Source organism: Mauremys mutica, unplaced genomic scaffold (genome assembly GCF_020497125.1).
Source record: "Mauremys mutica isolate MM-2020 ecotype Southern unplaced genomic scaffold, ASM2049712v1 Super-Scaffold_277, whole genome shotgun sequence".
Classification (NCBI taxonomy): Eukaryota; Metazoa; Chordata; order Testudines; family Geoemydidae; genus Mauremys; species Mauremys mutica.
This window is the reverse complement of record NW_025423355.1, coordinates 665,549-675,150: the sequence shown is the minus strand read 5'-3', so window position 1 is coordinate 675,150 and position 9,602 is coordinate 665,549.

Below are 9,602 nucleotides of genomic sequence, written 5' to 3'. Positions count from 1 at the left end.
AACCCAGGAGTCCTGGCTCCCAGCATCCCCTGCTCTAACCCACCAGCCCCCACTCCCCTCCCAGAGCCAGGGAGAGAACCCAGGAGTCCTGGCTCCCAGGCCCCCCTGCTCTAACCACCAGCCCCCACTCCCCTCCCAGAGCCGGAGAGAGAACTCAGGAGTCCTGGCTCCCAGCACCCCCTGCTCTAACCCACCAGCCCCCACTCCCCTCCCAGAGCCGGGGAGAGAACCCAGGAGTCCTGGCTCCCAGCCCCCCCTGCTCTAACCCACCAGCCCCCACTCCCCTCCCAGAGCCAGGGAGAGAACCCAGGAGTCCTGGCTCCCAGCCCCCCCTGCTCTAACCCACCAGCCCCCACTCCCCTCCCAGAGCCAGGGAGAGAACCCAGGAGTCCTGGCCCCCAGCCCTTTGCCAAGGGGGGTGTGACATTAGTGGGCACGTTCAGCCCTTCCATGAGCCGGGCGGACGCTGAGGTTGTCCCGGGCAGATCCCAGCTCCATGGTGGCGGCTCCTCGGTGAATTAAAGTGTTTGTCTCCCATTCCAGCAGCCTTCCCTTCGGTGCCGGCGCCTCTGGCCCCCTGGGGGGCAGCCGTGGGGCAGAGGGCACCCGCTCGTGCCTGGCAATGGGGCGACCCGCTGCTGCTGGACAGACAGGGGTCGGCACAGGCAGCAAGTGTCTTGCCGTGGGCCCATCCGGGCCGCAGGGCGGGGACTGGCTGGCTCAGGGGGGCGGGGAATGGGGCAGGGGCCTGTCCCCTCTAGGGGGCGCCGGCTCCCCCCCGGCCCCAGGGCAGGGACTGGCTGGCTCAGGGGGGCGGGGAATGGGGCAGGGCCCTGTCCCCTCTGGGGGGCACCGGCTCCCACCCGGCCCCAGGGCGGGGACTGGCTGGCTCAGGGGGGCGGGGAATGGGGCAGGGGCCTGTCCCCTCTGGGGGGCGCCGGCTCCCACCCGACCCCAGGGCGGGGACTGGCTGGCTCAGGGGGGCAGGGAATGGGGCAGGGGCCTGTCCCCTCTAGGGGGCGCCGGCTCCCATCTGGTCCCAGGGCGGGGACTGGCTGGCTCGGGGGGGCGGGGAATGGGGCAGGGGCCTGTCCCCTCTAGGGGGCGCCGGCTCCCACCCCACCCCAGGGCGGGGACTGCCTGGCTCAGGGGGGCGGGGAGTGGGGCAGGGGCCTGTCCCCTCTAGGGGGCGCCGGCTCCCCCCCGGCCCCAGGGCGGGGACTGGCTGGGGCAGGGGGGCGGGGAATGGGGCAGGGGCCTGTCCCCTCTAGGGGGCGCCGGCTCCCCCCCGGCCCCAGGGCGGGGACTGGCTGGCTCAGGGGGACGGGGAATGGGGCAGTTCCCCTAATGCCCCGCCGGGACGCTCCGGTACCAGCGCCGGGGCAGGGCTGCGGCTGGTTCCCGCATGTGCGGAACCCAGGAGTCCTGGCTCCCCGCCCCCCTCCCGGAGCTGGGGGCAGAATTGGGGGGGGGTGCCCCTGTACTCGGGCTGGGAGGGCGGCCGTGGTTCCGTGTGGGGCCCCCTCACGGCTTCCCCGGAGCGTCCCGCTGGCGGGGGAGCAAGTGGGGAGTTGCCAGAGGGAGGCCCCCGGCTGGCTGCAGGGTGCCTGGGTGGGGGGCTCGCGAGCCGTGGCCCAGACCCCCAGGTGGCAGCCGCAGCTGCCCCAAAAGCAGGCGTAACCCTTCCCCCCCCCTCATGGGGTAGCAATGCAAAACACAGGGAAACTGAGTCTCAGTGCGATCTAGCAATCAGAGCCATGGGGCTGGGAGCCAGGACTCCTGGGTTCTCGCCACAGTTCTAGGAGGGGAGTGGGGGCTGGGAGCCAGGACTCCTGGGTTCTCTCCCCGGCTCTGGGAGGGGAGTGGGGGCTGGTGGATTTGAGCAGGGGGGGCTGGGAGCCAGGACTCCTGGGTTCTCTCCCCGGCTCTGGGAGGGGAGTGGGGGCTGGGAGCCAGGATTCCTGGGTTCTCTCCCCGGCTCTGGGAGGGGAGTGGGGGCTGGTGGGTTAGAGCAGGGGGGGCTGGGAGCCAGGACTCCTGGGTTCTCTCCCTGGCTCTGGGAGGGGAGTGGGGGCTGGGGATTAGAGCAGGGGGGGGGTCTGGGAGCCAGGAGTCCTGGGTTCTCTCCCTGGCTCTGGGAGGGGAGTGGGGGCTGGTGGTTAGAGCAGGGGGGCTGGGAGCCAGGACTCCTGGGTTCTCTCCCCGGCTCTGGGAGGGGAGTGGGGGCTGGCGGTTAGAGCAGGGGGGGCTGGGAGCCAGGACTCCTGGGTTCTCTCCCCAGCTCTGGGAGGGGAGTGGGGGGCTGGTGGTTAGAGCAGGGGGGGCTGGGAGCCAGGACTCCGGGGCCCCCTCCCCGGCTCTGTGGGCTCCATGGCCGCTCTCCAGAGGGCACCCAGTGCGAGTGGATTTGCGCTGCCGTGGGGGGGGGTAGCCCAGTGCCAGGTGGCGCGTTGGGCATTTGCACGATGCTGGTGGTTTAATTCCCCGACAGCCCCAAATACCGGGATCTGAGCAGCTGGGCCGGCTGCATTAACCGTTCGGGGGCCGTGGGTCAGCCCGCCCCAGGCATGGGACCCGCTCCCGGGAGCTGGGCTCAGCCAGGCTGGCACCCGTGGCCATAGCAGGGGATGAGACCTGGGTACCCTGCTCCCCCGTAATGTCCTCACGGGCCCTAAGCGGGGATAGAAACCACCTGTCCTGTCACTCCTCTGCCAGAGTGGGGGAGAGAACCCAGGAGTCCTGGCTCCCAACCCCTCCCTGCTCTGACCTCCCAGCCCCCACTTCCCTCCCAGAGCTGGGGAGAGAACCCAGGAGTCCTGGCTCCCAACCTCCCTGCTCTGACCCCCCACTCCCCTCCCAGCGCTCCCCCCTCTAACCCACCACCCCCCTGCTCTAACCCACCAGCCCCCACTCCCCTCTCAGACACCACAGGGTGATCCAGCCCCCCATGCACACTGTGTAAGGGCCCTGTCCCCTCCCCCCCCTGGCAGATGCCCCTTCTCCCCCCCACCCCACCCCCGGCTCTGAGCCAACCCCGGCTGCCGGCCTCCTGTTCCCTTAAGCAGCTTAGCTAATCTGGTCACTCCGGGCAGCTGCTGTCATGGTGATATGGGGGGGGGGCTGCCTAGATGGGGAGTCTCCCCCTTCCTAGTGTCCCTGGGTCTGAGCCCCCCTCCAAAAAATCACCGACCTGTGAAAATGAGGGACCCCTCGTGAAAAATCATTGGTCTTGTGAAAATCTCAGGCCTCTTGTGAGACGCAGGGACTGCGTGTGAAAAATCCTTGTGAAAATCTCAGGCCTCTTGTGAGACGCAGGGACTGCGTGTGAAAAATCCTTGTGAGAATCTCAGGCCTCTTGTGAGACGCAGGGACTGCGTGTGAAAAATCCTTGTGAAACTCTCTGGCCTCTTGCGAGATTCAGGGCCCACTCATGAACACCACCGGCCTCTTGTGACAAGCTCCGGGTTCTTGTGAGAATCAGTGACCACGTGTGAAAATCATGGGCCTCCTGTGAAAATCCAGGACTCCTCGTGGAAAAACCCTCAGTCTCTTGTGAAAATCTCAGGCCTCTTACGAGAATCGCATCTTTCTGCTGGGACTCGGGGACCGCTCGTGAAAACCACTGGCCTCTTGGGAAAATATCCAGGCTCTTGTGAGAACCAGTCCGTGTGAGAACACGGCTGGTGAGAACCCACTGCCCGTGGGGAGGGCGTTGTGGTCCCTGTCCGTCCGTGCCCCCTACATTGGGGGCAGGGTGGGTGGTTACGGACTTACCCAGGCTGGGAGCGGGGCATGGGGCAGACCAGTTCACATGCCAGGGGTGGGCAGCAATTCGGGGCACGGGGTGGGGAAGGACAGTGCCTGTGGAATAGGGGGGGAGAGGAGATCACTCTGGCAGGGGTCCCCCTGCTGTGGGGGTTCACCAAGGGAGTGGCTCTCCAGGGGGGGCGTAAGGGCAGGGGGTAAGTGCCCCGGGGGGGGGGGCACGGTTAATGAGCTGCAGAAAGGGGGCGCAAGGAGAGGGGACTGGGGACGGGGTCACACGGGGGATGGGGAGGGGGCAGATGGCGGGAGGGGGGAGAGGGACGCAGCATGGCAGCTGCCCAGCCCCTGGCTAAGCCGGCTCCACGTGGCTCCAGGGGGAGGGGACTGTCCCGGCGCCGGGAGCGCGGGGCGCACCGTGGCTAGGGCGCACGGGGGACAAGGCGCACCGAGACCAGGGCGCACGGGGCACAAGACGCAGGGCGCACGGAGGAGAAGGCGCACCGAGATCAGGGCGCACGGGGCACAAGGCGCAGGGGGGACGGAGGAGAAGGCGCACCGAGATCAGGGCGCACGGAGGAGAAGGCGCACCGAGATCAGGGCGCACGGGGCACAAGACGCAGGGCGCACGGAGGAGAAGGCGCACCGAGATCAGGGCGCACGGGGCACAAGACGCAGGGCGCACGGAGGAGAAGGCGCACCGAGATCAGGGCGCACGGGGCACAAGACGCAGGGCGCACGGAGGAGAAGGCGCACCGAGATCAGGGCGCACGGGGCACAAGACGCAGGGCGCACGGAGGAGAAGGCGCACCGAGATCAGGGCGCACGAGGCGCAGGGCGGACGGAGGAGAAGGCGCACCCAGACCAGGGCGCACCGAGGCCATGTTCGCCAGCTCCTCGCGGGGGGCCCCGGGCCCGGCGGGGCGCGGCGCGGCGGGGGCCAAGCTGAGCGTGGACGAGCTGTACGGGCTGCCGACCGCCAAGAAGGGCAAAGGCGGCGGGCGGGGCGAGGGCGGGCGGCGGCGCAGCAGCCAGGGGAGCGCGGCGGGCCGGGACCCGGCTCTCACCCCGGGCCAGCTGCTGGAGGCGGCGCGGCGGCTGCTGGAGCGCAGGCGGCTGGAGAGCTACCTGCTGGAGGCGGGGCTGCCGGCCGACGAGCTGCAGAGCGCCCGCACCGCCATGGGCTACAGGTAGGGGGCGCCGCCGGGGGGGGGCAGCGGGGAGAGGTATGGGGAGGGGGGTCCTGGTAGGGGAGCCCCAGAGCAGGCTGCGGGCGCGGGGTACCTGGGAGAGGTGCCAGCGCAGGGCACAGGGGGAGGTGCCAGCACAGAGTACAGGGGACACCAGGGGAGGTGCCAGCGCAGGGCACAGGGGGAGGTGCCAGCGCAGGGCACCGGGGGAGGTGCCAGCACAGAGTACAGGGGACACCAGGGGAGGTGCCAGCGCAGGGCACAGGGGGAGGTGCCAGTGCAGGGGACAGGAGGCACCGGGGGGAGGTGCCAGCGCAGGGCACCGGGGGCGGTACCAGCGCAGGGTACAGGGGACACGGGGGGAGGTGCCAGCACAGGGGACAGGAGGCACCGGGGGGAGGTGCCAGCGCAGGGCACCGGGGGAGGTGCCAGCACAGAGTACAGGGGACACCAGGGGAGGTGCCAGCGCAGGGCACAGGGGGAGGTGCCAGTGCAGGGTACAGGGGGCACCGGGGGGAGGTGCCAGTGCAGGGTACAGGGGGCACCGGCGGGAGGTGCCAGCGCCGGGCACAGGGCGCACCGGGGGGAGGTGCCAGTGCAGGGTACAGGGGGCACCGGGGGGAGGTGCCAGTGCCGGGTACAGGGGGCACCGGGGGGAGGTGCCAGTGCCGGGTACAGGGGGCACCGGAGGGAGGTGCCAGCGCCGGGCACAGGGGGCACCGGGGGGAGGTGCCAGTGCAGGGTACAGGGGGCACCGGAGGGAGGTGCCAGTGCCGGGTACAGGGGGCACCGGGGGGAGGTGCCAGTGCAGGGTACAGGGGGCACCGGAGGGAGGTGCCAGCGCCGGGCACAGGGCACACCGGGGGGAGGTGCCAGTGCAGGTTACAGGGGGCACCGGAGGGAGGTACCAGCACAAGGCATGGGGGGGAGGTGCAAGTGCAGGGTACAGGGGGGACCGGGGGAGGTGCCAGGGAAGGGCACAGGGGGCACTAGGGGGAGGTGCCAGCGCAGGGTACAGGGGGGACCGGGGGAGGTGCCAGCGCAGGGTACAGGGGGGACCGGGGGAGGTGCCAGGGCAGGGCACAGGGGGGACCAGGGGGAGGTGCCAGGGCAGGGCACAGGGGGGACCAGGGGGAGGTGCCAGGGCAGGGCACAGGGGGCACTAGGGGGAGGTGCCAGGGCAGGGCACAGGGGGGACCAGGGGGAGGTGCCAGCGCAGGGCACAGGGGGGACCAGGGGAGGTGCCAGCGCAGGGCACAGGGGGGACCGGGGGAGGTGCCAGGGCAGGGCACAGGGGGCACCAGGGGGAGGTGCTAGTGCCGGGTACAGGGGGGACCGGTGATAGTAGCCAAGCAGGGTATAGGGGGCACCCTGCAGCTCCCTCACCCAGTCCCTCCATGCTGGGGGCTCTGTGCACCCCCCATTCCCTCTCCCCCCATCCCTGGACCCCCGTTCTTCAGGCTACAGGGTCCCAGAAGCGCCCCCTGGGGGCAGCCGTGATCCTGGGGCCCAAAAGCCATGCTGGGTGGCTCTATGCAAACGAGGCTTCCCTATGCAAAGGAGCTGGGGTGATTTGCATAAGGTGGCACCACCAGGGAAGGAGCAATATCTCCAAAGGCCTCCGGCCTGAGCTCCCCGCATGTAAGGGGACGGCTCCCTCACCATGGCAACCAGATTCGGGGGGGGGGGAGCCACGACCAGCACGTTCCCAGGGGCCGCCAGTGAATCAATGAGGGACCTCCAGGTCTTTCTCCTGCATATGCCCCGACGGGGGCGAAGTCCTGGCATTCATGATGTCCATTTCACCTTAACTCTGCCCCCTCCATTTCACCTTAACTCTGCCCCCTCACCTTAACTCTGCACCCTCACTACAGCCCCGCATTGGCTGGGTTTGAGGCTCTAGGACCCCGGCACAGACCCCTTTCCCATGAGCTTGGGAGGGAGTTGGTCACAGTAGAAGGTTGTTATCCCCTGTGCAGACCCCAGCCCTGCAGCAGATGCCCAGGAGCGGGGTATGTGTTGGTGAGATGGCCCTGGACTGTCAGGAATCTGGACGAGTGGCTTCTTAGCCTCCGCTCTGGGAGGGGCGTGGGGGCTGGTGGTTAGAGCAGGGGGGCTGGGAGCCAGGACTCCTGGGTTCTCTCCCCGGCTCTGGGAGGGGAGTGGAGTTGAGTGCGGTAGAGCAGGGGGCACTAGGAGCCAGGACTCCTGGGTTCTCTCCCCGGCTCTGGGAAGGGAGTGTGGGTTCGTGGTTAGAGCAGGGGGGCTGAGAGCCAGGACTCCTGGGTTCTCCCCCCGTCTCTGGGAGGGGAGTGGGGGCCGGTGGGTCGGAGCAGGGGAGCTGGGAGCCAGGACTCCTGGGTTCTCTCCCCGGTGTTGGGAGGGGAGTGGGGCCTAGTGGGTGTACAGAACGGGGGCTGGGAGTCAGGGGGAGCACCCTTCCTGGTCAGTGCTGTGTGAGACCCCATGTGCCCCCAACACACACACACACACACGCTAATCCCTCACAATCTGTCCCTGGGCTGAGCCGAGATGAACGTGGCCCTGCCAGCTGGTGCCCTCTGCTTCCTGCCACGCAGCCTAATCAGGGGAGACAGATCCTGGCACCGGCCCCCCACCTCCCAGCTGTGCCCATCATCCCCCAGAGGTAGCTGTGACCACCCACCAAAACAGCTCCCATTCGGCTGGGAGCCAGGTTCTCTCCCCTGCTCTGGGAGGGGAGTGGGGGCTGGTGGTTAGAGCAGGGGGGGCTGGGAGCCAGGACTCCTGGGTTCTCTCCGTGGCTCTGGGAGGGGAGTGGGGGCTGGTGGGTTAGAGCAGGGGGCTGGGAGCCAGGACTCCTGGGTTCTCTCCCCCGCTCTGGGAGGGGAGTGGGGGCTGGAGGGTTAGAGCAGGGGATGCTGGGAGCCAGGACTCCTGGGTTCTCTCCCTGGTGTTGGGAGGGGAGTGGGGTCTGGTAGGTTGGAGCAGGAAGGGCTGTGAGCCAGGACTCCTGGGTTCTCTCCCCGGTGTTGGGAGCGGAGGGAGTGGAGCGGGGGCGGGGGTTAGCGCCTTTTCCCATTAATGGGGAACTGGCGCCACCATGTGGCTGTAGGAGCAACTGCAGCCCATGTGCTGCGGGGTGGGAAGGCAGCCCGGGCTGCTCTAAGGCCCAGACCTGGACTGGGATTTCGGGGTGTCCCCGCCACTCCCCAGCAACTTGCTGTCCTGTGGGGGGAACATGGAGCCCTGCCCCCAAACCCTGTATCCAACAGGGACCCCCTGTGACAGCCCCGCCCTGCTCTAACCCCCCAGCCCCCACTCCCCTCCCAGAGCCGGGGAGAGAACCCAGGAGTCCTGGCTCCCAGCCCCCCCTGCTCTAACCCACCAGCCCCCACTCCCCTCCCAGAGCCGGGGAGAGAACCCAGGAGTCCTGGCTCCCAGCCCCCCTGCTCTAACCCACCAGCCCCCACTCCCCTCCCAGAGCGAGGGAGAGAACCCAGGAGTCCTGGCTCCCAGTCCCCCTGCTCTAACCCACCAGCCCCCACTCCCCTCCCAGAGCTGGGGAGAGAACCCAGGAGTCCTGGCTCCCAGCCCCCCTGCTCTAACCCACCAGCCCCCACTCCCCTCCCAGAGCGAGGGAGAGAACCCAGGAGTCCTGGCTCCCAGCCCCCCCTGCTCTAACCCACCAGCCCCCACTCCCCTCCCAGAGCCGGGGAGAGAACCCAGGAGTCCTGGCTCCCATCCCACTCGACCTCACCACTTACATCCATCCCCTCCCCTCCCCCAATATCTGAGGGGGGGGGTCCTGATGTGTGGGGGCTGCTTTGTCGGTACCTCTCAACGGCGCTGCCGCCCACGCCCAGCAGGGGGAGCCCTGAGCTCGCTTCTCCCGGCCCCTTGCATTTGAGGGGTGGGGGGTGCTGGGGTACCCGGGCCCCTTATTCCCACCTTTTCCCGGACCCCCCCATCCAGTGCCCATTCATCACCCCCCGTAATTCTTATACTTTATCTCAGAAACTGTAGGGTGGACCCAGGCGTCCGGCCCCTCCCCCATACACATTGGAGGGGGGGGGACTGTCCTACATAGCAGCAGCGCCTCCCCGCTCCCCCCCCGTCCCAGCAGAGCCTCACACTCCCTGCGGGGGGGCACCCTGAGGTGGGGTCCCCTTAAGAGTCACTGCAGCTGTGTGCGCAGCGCCCCTCCCCCTCCAGCTTTGGGGGGTGGGGGGCTGTGATCAGACTGCAGGAAGGAGAGGGGGTGTCAGAGTTCATCCCCTTAAGAGAGAACCCAGGAGTCCTGGCTCCCAGCCACCACTGCTCTAACCCACCAGCCCCCACTCCCCTCCCAGAGCCGGGATGGAACCCAGGAGTCCTGGCTCCCAGCACCCCCTGCTCTAACCCACCAGCCCCCACTCCCCTCCCAGAGCCAGGGAGAGAACCCAGGCGTCCTGGCTCCCAGCCCCCCCTGCTCCAACCCACCAGCCCCCGCTCCCTTCCCAGACCTGAGGAGAGAACCCAGGAGTCCTGGCTCCCAGCCCCCCCTGCTCCAACCCACCAGCCCCCACCCCCCTCCCAGACCTGAGGAGAGAACCCAGGAGTCCTGGCTCCCAGCCCCCCCTGCTGTAACCCACCAGCCCCCACTCTCCTCCCAGAGCCGGGGGGAGAGAA